This window comes from Uranotaenia lowii, unplaced genomic scaffold (genome assembly GCF_029784155.1).
Source record: "Uranotaenia lowii strain MFRU-FL unplaced genomic scaffold, ASM2978415v1 HiC_scaffold_339, whole genome shotgun sequence".
In the NCBI taxonomy this organism is placed as follows: Eukaryota; Metazoa; Arthropoda; class Insecta; order Diptera; family Culicidae; genus Uranotaenia; species Uranotaenia lowii.
The window spans coordinates 31,853-41,202 of record NW_026598244.1 but is presented as its reverse complement, the minus strand read 5'-3'; the positions used below and the strand labels follow the sequence as shown (position 1 = coordinate 41,202).

General features: G+C 35.2%; 1 long non-coding RNA gene across 1 annotated transcript; it reads right to left on the bottom strand.

Moving 5' to 3' along the window:
- Nucleotides 1-6,775: 6,775 nt before the first annotated feature.
- Nucleotides 6,776-8,388, bottom strand: LOC129759946 (uncharacterized). The gene is made up of 3 exons (XR_008740258.1): nucleotides 8,256-8,388; nucleotides 7,952-8,201; nucleotides 6,776-7,553 (listed from the first exon to the last, which is right to left on the bottom strand). It is a non-coding gene; the product is annotated as an uncharacterized LOC129759946 (long non-coding RNA).
- Between the last annotated feature and the right edge of the window lie 962 nt (nucleotides 8,389-9,350).

The window sequence follows — 9,350 nt, the reverse complement described above, 5'->3', positions numbered from 1 at the left end:
CGTCTTATTTATTTAATTAAATCGACCTGCTTTCGTGGTTGATTCTGCAGCACTCTACTTCACGGCCTCGATCTATACACCACAAAACATGTTGTTCTTTCGTAAAGCTGAATCGTACCTGTCCTTGTGCTCGGATTTTGTCTGTCTGACCATCACTCTTCAGCCCGAAGGTATTTTCATCCTCCCCAGTATAGGTCACTTCTGACTTTGCTACGGGATACCAAAAGAGCCCAGTGAACATCGAGCGCAAATCCAATGCTACCAAATCAATCGGCTCCGATCAAAACATGGTTCTTGTTGTGGGGGGTTTAATTTTTGCTGAATTTCTACTCTCAAAACTCCATAGAGACCGCACAGATTCAGCGAACAAGTTGCACATTTTCCCTCCTCGCCCGGGCAGGCCAGCCCGACATTATTAATTCATCCACTTCGTCATTTTAATTAGGAAAACAACGTGTTTCGAAGCGTTCACGGGTGCGATAACACCACATTCATGTCGTCGCTGGCTGGCCCCGCCCCATTCGTTCTTCTCGGTCTGACTGAGGCGACTCCCCTCCCCCTTCCATTTCACAACAAACGATTGATTTCAGTCAGCCCATAAAACAAACTCCAAATCGCGAGACGACAGCAAGCAGCCATGAGGATGGCCATCGATCGACGACGGCGAGAGTTCCCCAAGCTGATCGGAACATAAACTTTTTGCTCCGAATATGTCATACTACAAATCTACGAAGATGCGGGAACATCTTGGACGATTTTTTTACGTTTCTTTCTTCATTTCTATCTCGTCTCATCCCATCCGTATGTCAACACTAGCTGCTGTCGAAGAAAAATGTTTTCGTTTGACCAAAAGTTTGTTTGTTGGTACCGTAAAACGGGGTAACTTTGATCACCGGGGTAAATTTGACCAACAATAAACTTTTCCACATTATCATCAATAACTCAGTCTATAGTTTGAATTTTTGAAAACTGTTTTCTACGTTTGAAAGCTTATTAATTGAGTATCAAATAGGCTACATTTGGTTTGTATTTGAATTTTTTTTCTGTTAGTAAAAAATCTAATTTCAAAATCTTAAAATATCTATTTTTCTAAGGCTCGCAAAAAAAACAGCTCTCCTAATGATACCAGAAAGCATTTAGAAGCAAACGGGTTGTTTAATATGAAAGAATAACTTATTTTCTTTGTGTATGAACAGTTATAGTGCTATTTTTATAGTCATTTAATGATAAATTTTTGATATTTAAAAAATAATGACATTTTCCAAGAGAAAGCGCGAATCGGACAAATGGATAGGATCCCTTTCAAATCGTTAACTTAGATGAAAAAATGAAAATGGAAATAGTGGGAGGGCCTAGGGGAATGTGTGAAGGTAAAATTTCATTTATATTTTGAAGCTCAAACTATTTAGCAATTATATTTATTTTTACCTCTAAATGTAGGCAGCATCATAGTTCCTTTTACGATTATAATTATTTTTAAAATAATACGATAAAAATCAAGGTTAAATTGATAAACTTGCATTTGTATTTAAATATTTTGAAGGTGATTTGTATCCTTTATGATCAAGAAAACTCCTTAAAAACCGTCAGAATAGAGACTGATCAATGTCACCCCAAAGCATCCAGTCCTGAACAGAGACGAAAATTATTTTTAAATCAAATTTAAAGACAGAACAGAAAACTTAACAGAAAAAATAACCGAAATATATAGAAAAAAAGTGATCACTATTACCCCGGATTACGGTACCAACCAATGCATTTGGGATGGCATGTTAGGTTTTCATTTGAGACATGTTGATGTTGATAAAATGGTTCGGTTATTGGGGTTTTTTGGGTCTTCTTGTGTGGTCCTCTCTTGGGGCAGGACGCCATCCAGCACCATTTGGCTAGAGTTGTCATGCGCGCCAATAAATCATTCTCGGTAGGTGGGGAACACATTTAAGACGCGAAAATGTTTTCCAGCCAGCCATCCAGCCTTCGAGGAAATGGGGGAGGTAGTAGGTAGATATTGTATCAGCAAAACGTGATTAGAGTGGAAGATGTTGTCCAGCTTTTATGATTAAGCCATTAGCATTTACCGATCGAGGACAAAGGTACATTTGTATATTGATTGGTTTTCAGCATGAACTTAGAAATTGATTTTTGAATCTGGTATGAAAACTGCTAGGATATATTTCTCGATAGTTTACGATATTTCACTTCTTTTAAGCTGTACCTAAATTAACAATCCTTTTGATGGTGTGATGTTTTCACTAAAACGTCGCATGGCATCGAAACTTACCGATGCGCCGTGAGAACCATGCAGTTAATAGGATAGAAGGAGATGGGAAATTTGACAAAAAAAAGTGTTTACAGCGATTCAGGTGAACACTGTCCTGAATTCATGGATTGGTTAGAGTTTCTGTGCTCTCGTTGCAAAATTGAGCAGTTTTTCTATGACACGGAGAATCAAGGTTCCGAGCGGAAAAAATGCAATCTTAGTGTGTACACTAGCGTGTTCCAAAATTGCATAATTTCTGGGAATCTGGGGGTTCACCCTTCAAATGGTAGATTAGGATGTGGAGAACAAACTTTTGTATGGGGTCGACTAAAAAAACACGGGGGTCGACACGCAAAAAATGAAAAATGAACCAAATTCGAGTAAAAATTAAAAATAAGCAAGCTATTTTTAAGAAAAAAAATTTTTTGGTCCAAAAATTATGTATTTAACTGACCAAAATGTGTACCTAGCGTAAAATATTTATGATACAAAGCCATTAAAAGATGCGGATTTTTGTGCACTTAATCAAAGCTTGTTGTTTGTATCATAGTGTGAAGCGCTGTTCTCGATTTAATCCTTAATAAAAATCACAATTTAGGGAAATTTCCAATATAATTTATCCAATTAATCTAAATAAATACATACTTTGCGACAACACTTGCGACAAAAGGCTTGGATGGTTTACAGGAATCATCAGAAGGCTATATGCCAAATTAGAGCTGAATCTGACAACGGAAAAGGGTTGCACCGAATCTCAAGTGTGAAAGGGATTCTGAGACATTGTGTTCTGAAGAAGCCGTCGATATTGCGAACCTACTAAATCTGACAAAAAAAAATTAAACAGAAAATGGTTGAATTTTTGTTCTAAGTGTCAAGTCAGTTTGGTCAGTGGTTAAACTATCCGAATTTATTTTTAAAGGGTGTTCACGATCAAATTGCCACACACAAAACAAAATTTATTCGCAAAATTCGAGTTTTCTTCCGATTGCTAGAAAATTTTCAGGGATTGAAGAATAACTATTAAGCATCATTTTACCATTTAACTCGTATTTAATTTACAGTCCATACGCAAATGCCCGCACCTTGGCCTGAACCCCGGCCAAAAGATTCAGCACAACCTGTGAATCAACCGTTTTTTCAATGTAAACCAATGCTTTCTTCAGTTCCTTGACTGTCTTCACTATCTTAGGTCGTTTAAGAACTTCATAATCGCCTAGTACTTCTCGTTGGGGCGGAGCTCCGGAGTGTTGGGAGGGTTGAACATTTTCGGCACGAAATTGACCTTATTGTCCGCATACCACTTCAACACGTCCTTGGAGTAGTGGCATGAGGCCAAACCCAGCCAGAAGATTGTTGGGATGTTGTGGCCTTCAGAAGAGGAAGCAGCCGCCTCTGGAGGCACTCTTTCATGTACACCTGTCCGTTAATCGTGTCCTGGGTCACGAAAGGTGCACTCCGCTTCCCGCACGTGTAGATGGCTTGCCAAATCAGGAATTTATTCGCAAATTTAGACATCTTCCAAGAGCGGACATACTACGGAACGCTGAACTTATCCTTGGCCGTGAAAAACAGGTTGCCGGGGATCTGTTTGAAGTCGGCCTTCACATATGTTTCGTCGTCCATGATGCAGCATTCAACATTCGTCAGCATGTTGAGGTACAACTTTCTTCTCGTTGCGATTAGGGGTCTTTTGTACCTTGAACGTTTGAAACCCAGCCTTAGTTTTGGTCTTTTGGACAAAACTTCGGCTTAGGTGCAGCTTCTTAGCAACGGAGGCGTTCGGGTTTCGGTTGAAGGCCCCTACTACGGGGTTGTGATTTTTGGTGTTGTACGGAATACTTTTTCCTTCACTTCCGGGCTTCCGATCGGTGATCAATCGTTACTCTAACTACACACCAAAAATTTTCTAAAATTAAACGAGCCAGAAACGCTTCAACATCTAATAGTTTTTGTATCTAATTTAGATCAGATCTAATTTTGCGTCATTTTGTATCTAAACGACGCACACTACAAAAATTTACACATTGCAACAAATGTTAAGCTCGAAAAGATCTAAATTTATTGCATAAGGGATGTGTTTTTATGTCATGAACATATAAAAACGATAGCGTAAATGTAAAATCATGAGTTGAAATCAATCAGTCGTTGACTTCCACTGAGCCATTCATGAAGCTTGCCGCAGATTTGATTTGAGGGACATGAATAAAAACATTTTCTTCTTCCGTTTAGTAAGAGAGTAAAAATGGAGATCGTCAGTTTGTTAAATCGAGTGGAATTAATGGGGTTTTCAGCTTATCTGTGGCCGTCTAAAAAGGTAATGTGAGAAATCTTTTGTTTTCAAAATAATGTTTTGTGTTTTAAATATTTTTTCAGTTGAAAAAAAAGCCATTGATCTGGAGCTGAACGTAAGTGTTGCAGCAATAAGTGGAATTATTATTACTATTATCAGTTACCAGGAATAAAAAGCGTCCCCAAGCAAGGTAAAGTTACTCATAATTGTCTAGTTTTAGATTTTTACACCAAAAATTAATTATTTTGTCTCTTTTTTTTTAGCATGGATAATGATTTAAAATTTATGGAAACCTGGTTCTAGAAAGAAGTAGATTTTCATTTCTACGGACATGGCTCTAAGTGCTTTGAAAAATAAGCTTTTCGAAGCGCTTGAAATGGATTGATTTAGGGCAGAACCGTACCGCTTTAACTTTATCATCAAAAGCACGAGTAATTCAAATAACACTACTTAGATAAATTAAAATAATGAGAAAGAAAATATGAGTATTGGTCCAAGAGCAATCCTTGCGTAATTGAATTCTTATAATAGAATAATTATTTCTTTTGGTTTGGTTTCTACGAATACTGAATGTTTACGTTTTGATCAACAGTCAGGTAAATATCGTATAACTCAAGGGTCCAGCAGGTACCAATCATCGGTCGGATGATGGATACCTGCTGCAAAATACAAAATCCCCCCTCAACTGAACGTTTAACAGTGCAGCCATAATGATAACCAGCAACAGTTTGCGTTAACCTGATGGTTTAGTTCAATAGTTCTCGAATCTTTTAAACTAGCGCCCATCTCAAAAAATAGAAACTAAACTTCTATTAAACTAATCGAATAATACACTTAATCACATGCTTACCTGCCAATCCTGTGATTCAGAATTCTGGTCATCGCCAAAATTTTCTGCAACACTATCGTTTAATAGCACAGCAGTACTTAAAAGCACAGTTATTATTCGGAATAGTTTTTTTTTCTTAGAAGTTCTCCGTGTTGTAGTTTGAAAATATGTTTTCGTAGAGTACACACTATTAATTTTTTGGTGTAAATTTATGTCAAATTGGATGCACAAAATAGAAGCATCACTTTGGACATAAAATTATACTAGAGAAAACAGAAACGCTTGGAGCCATAAATTCTCAGGCTTAATTATATGACCTATTCGACACAATATTAAGTCACCGATGATGTAAATTTATGTGAAATAGGACGCACAAATGAGAAGCATCGTTTTTGACATAAAATTAGATCGTCACAGAAATAATAATAATGATTTCTTTATTTCGATTCACATGATTATTTCTAACATTCGCAGTGAACATATTGTTCTTTTAAGGAGTTGCTAGGCTAATTCATTGATGTCCAACTTATTAATTAGTGAGCCACCAGAATTAGCATAACAACCCCTTAAAAGATCAATATGTTCACTTGGAGTGTTGGAAACTATCATGTGAATCTAAATAAAGAAATCATGTTACTATTATTTCTGAGATGATCCTATTATATTTATGTCATAAACGATGCTTAACCTTTGTGCGTCCAATTTGATTTAATTTTACATCATCATCGAGTATCACGCAAATAACAATTCGTCATACAAATTTATGTACACACTACTACATAGTGCAGAGCAAAACTTGAATGACATATGCAAGCATTTGGAGACATAAACTTATAGAGAAATATATTTTTTTATAGCCACAAACTTCAGCAATTTTCACAGTTTGCAGAAGTACTAGTTCTTAAAAACTATTTTAGATTCCAATTATTGGAGTTACAGAAAGTTTTTTTTAAATTACAGTAATTTGAAACAAAAATAACGTTTAATAACTAATATTCTTATGAACCGTAAATAAATCTCAAACATTTTAGTCTATTCTATGTTATTATTTGGAAAATTACTTTATTGATTATTCGATATTTTCGATGATCAGCCTTAAAGAAAATGCAATTTCGTGATCGTCGACTATTAGGTATTGATTGAAGAAAATTGAACTGATACATACTTAGGATATGCTCGATAAATTTGAACAAATCATGAAGATGGTTGAACTTAATTTTATTATTCGTACCGAGGTTTTTTTTTGTCATTTTTTAGTTTATTACAATTGATAAAATTTTAGTACTTAATTCGTAAAACAACATAATCAAACATCTAATTTTAATTGAAACTAGATTGACATGGGTACAAGGGAATAATATAACTTATGATGGTTTGATATCTTAAGTTGGTAGAAACATACTTCACAATGCTGTTTTAGTAATTCAATTAACAATTTGAATTCTGTCTACTTGAGATCCACATTATCAGCTTTGCCTATAAAACACTTTGAGTAAAGTCAGAGGAATACGTTGTAAAAGTATCAGCTTTGAGTTGATTTCCTAAACCATTCTTTTTGCATGTCTCAATCTACATCTAGTGCAAAACTCAAAAATTGAACCACATTTTTTCGATTGCATGAAAACTGCTCGAATCCGAAAATTATATAAAAAATCGAGCACCTACATCGCTTGCTGATCCTAAACGTCGTCAACATCATTCCTAACATTATCTAATGCAATCTAATCAAATTTAGTGATAAATTCATTTCTTTCATCCAATTTCTTAATGAGGTGCGAGTATTCCGAACGATTTTTCAAATTTCAAACTACATCTGTGGTAAAATTCATATTTTGTTATAATATTTATCAAAGTTTTGATTGAATTCGAACTACTCGAATTCGAATCGAGCACCTTAACAATAACTCTAAGGCGTGTATTCTGTAAACTATCATCTGGACCCTGACATTCCTTTCATCCTAAGCGCCTCAATTGTGTATCCGACGCAATTGAGTTTGACAAAGCTGAACAACTTTTGCTTTACATATGTAGTCGCAAGCTACATTTCTTCTTAAGTCTATGATATACCTTTTTCGTTGGCTCAGTGGTAAAACTATTCGATGTCCACAATGTGCAATCCACGTTTCGTTTCCTGACGTTTCGAATATAGTTCCAGAACACATATTTAGATGCTCCTGAAAAGAAAAAACAATCTTATACTCCAAGCAACTAGCCACGCTCAAATCTTATTTTTCGTTATCGTGAAAAAGGTTTAAACATAGTTTATTTTTCTAACATGGTTTTTTTTTCTTTAAACAATTGAATTGCTTTTTCAAGAAACACGTCAACTTCAATATTTATTGTTAGGAGTACAAAAAGAATGGAGGAAGTGGAGAATTGTGACAGCACGACTTATATCACTCACTTTTTCTATTGATATTAAAATGAAGACGATTGACAGTGTAGAAAAAGTTATTTTTCATGTACCCTATCAAAATACAGTTAGTATCCAACGCATGTTCACAAAGCTTTATGACGTCAAGCTGGAATGGGTCTTTACTTTATTAGGGTAATAAAAATAAAATTCATTTACCTTATTTGTTTTCAGTTTTTGATTTCGGACCACTGGAACCTTTTACTGATGACTATAAAGTGGTCTCCTGACAATTCCGTCAATATTTGTGTTCTCCCTAAGGACCATCTGCATACACGTTATTAACGGTGGTTGGGATTTCTGGGATAATATCTGTTCGGCAAAATTGACTCCAATTTGGTTAAATATTGCCGTCATAACGAGATAACCGCAATCGATTCGGTGGATTCCATGGCAATAATACTGAAACCTAAACACGGTTAATTAGCTGAATGTCACAGAAATAAATCAAAATTTTTCGTACCTTGGACCATATTTTTCTGGAGGACAAGTGGCTCTGATCCTCCGATGTTCCCCGAACGATTCCGTAGCAGCGGGGCGTAGAGTACCACATAATTCACGGGTGATTCGAAAAACTACGCGTTCGGTGATCTTCATAAAAACAAAGGAATTGAGTGGATGTTGATAAACATTAACAAAAGAGAGGCGCAGAGTAAATAGATACACATCAGGTATGCCGTTCGATTGCCTTTGCGCATGTTAGTTTGCAAACGAGAATGACGTGGTATCTGTCGAATTATATTTTTTATTAGGTTGGATTGTTAAATATAAGTTCAAATTATCAATACTTGTATATTATAATACTTGCCAGTGAAAAGAGTTAATTTCAAGGAAGGAACATTTCAAACCCTTACAAATTAATCTAGGTCATTGATAATAAAATTCAAGACCAATCAATTACAATAATATTACAATGTATTATTTTTTTTGTTATGAAAGATTTCAATATTAAATTTACCTGCTTCCGTAGAGGTCTTACCTTTAAGAGGGTTAATATTTGTCAATTTCAATATTTCTTCGCTGAATAAAATACTTCTGCAGAGTGGGCGTTGTATCCGATTTACAATAGTAAGAGGTGAATCCAAACAATCAACAAACCAAACATTCAAACAGTTAAGTAGCGATTTGAATAGAACACGCACGCGAAAAAACTGATTTGAAATATATGATAACTCTGATAGAATGAGTCGTTTGGATTCAATTTGATGTAAAATTAGGTTTAAAGTGAAGTAAAAATACGTCTTTTTAACTGTAGGGCTCGCAAATTTTGTATTTGTCTTTATGTGTTAGTGTTATGTGTAGTTTAAGTTCAAACTGATGTAATATTAGATCTTTTCAAGATTATGACACAAAAATTTTAGGTGTTCAAGCGTTTCTGGCTCGTATAAATTTATAAAATTTTTGGTGTGTACGTATTTAAAATACCCAAAAATGTTATATATTTTGATTTTTGACAGCAGAGCAACACGCATAAAATGCTTTCAAATTTCTGCTTTGGAAAAACCCAGTTTAGCCATGCTGACAAATAATACTCAAAAACATGTTCCATACCAATCCT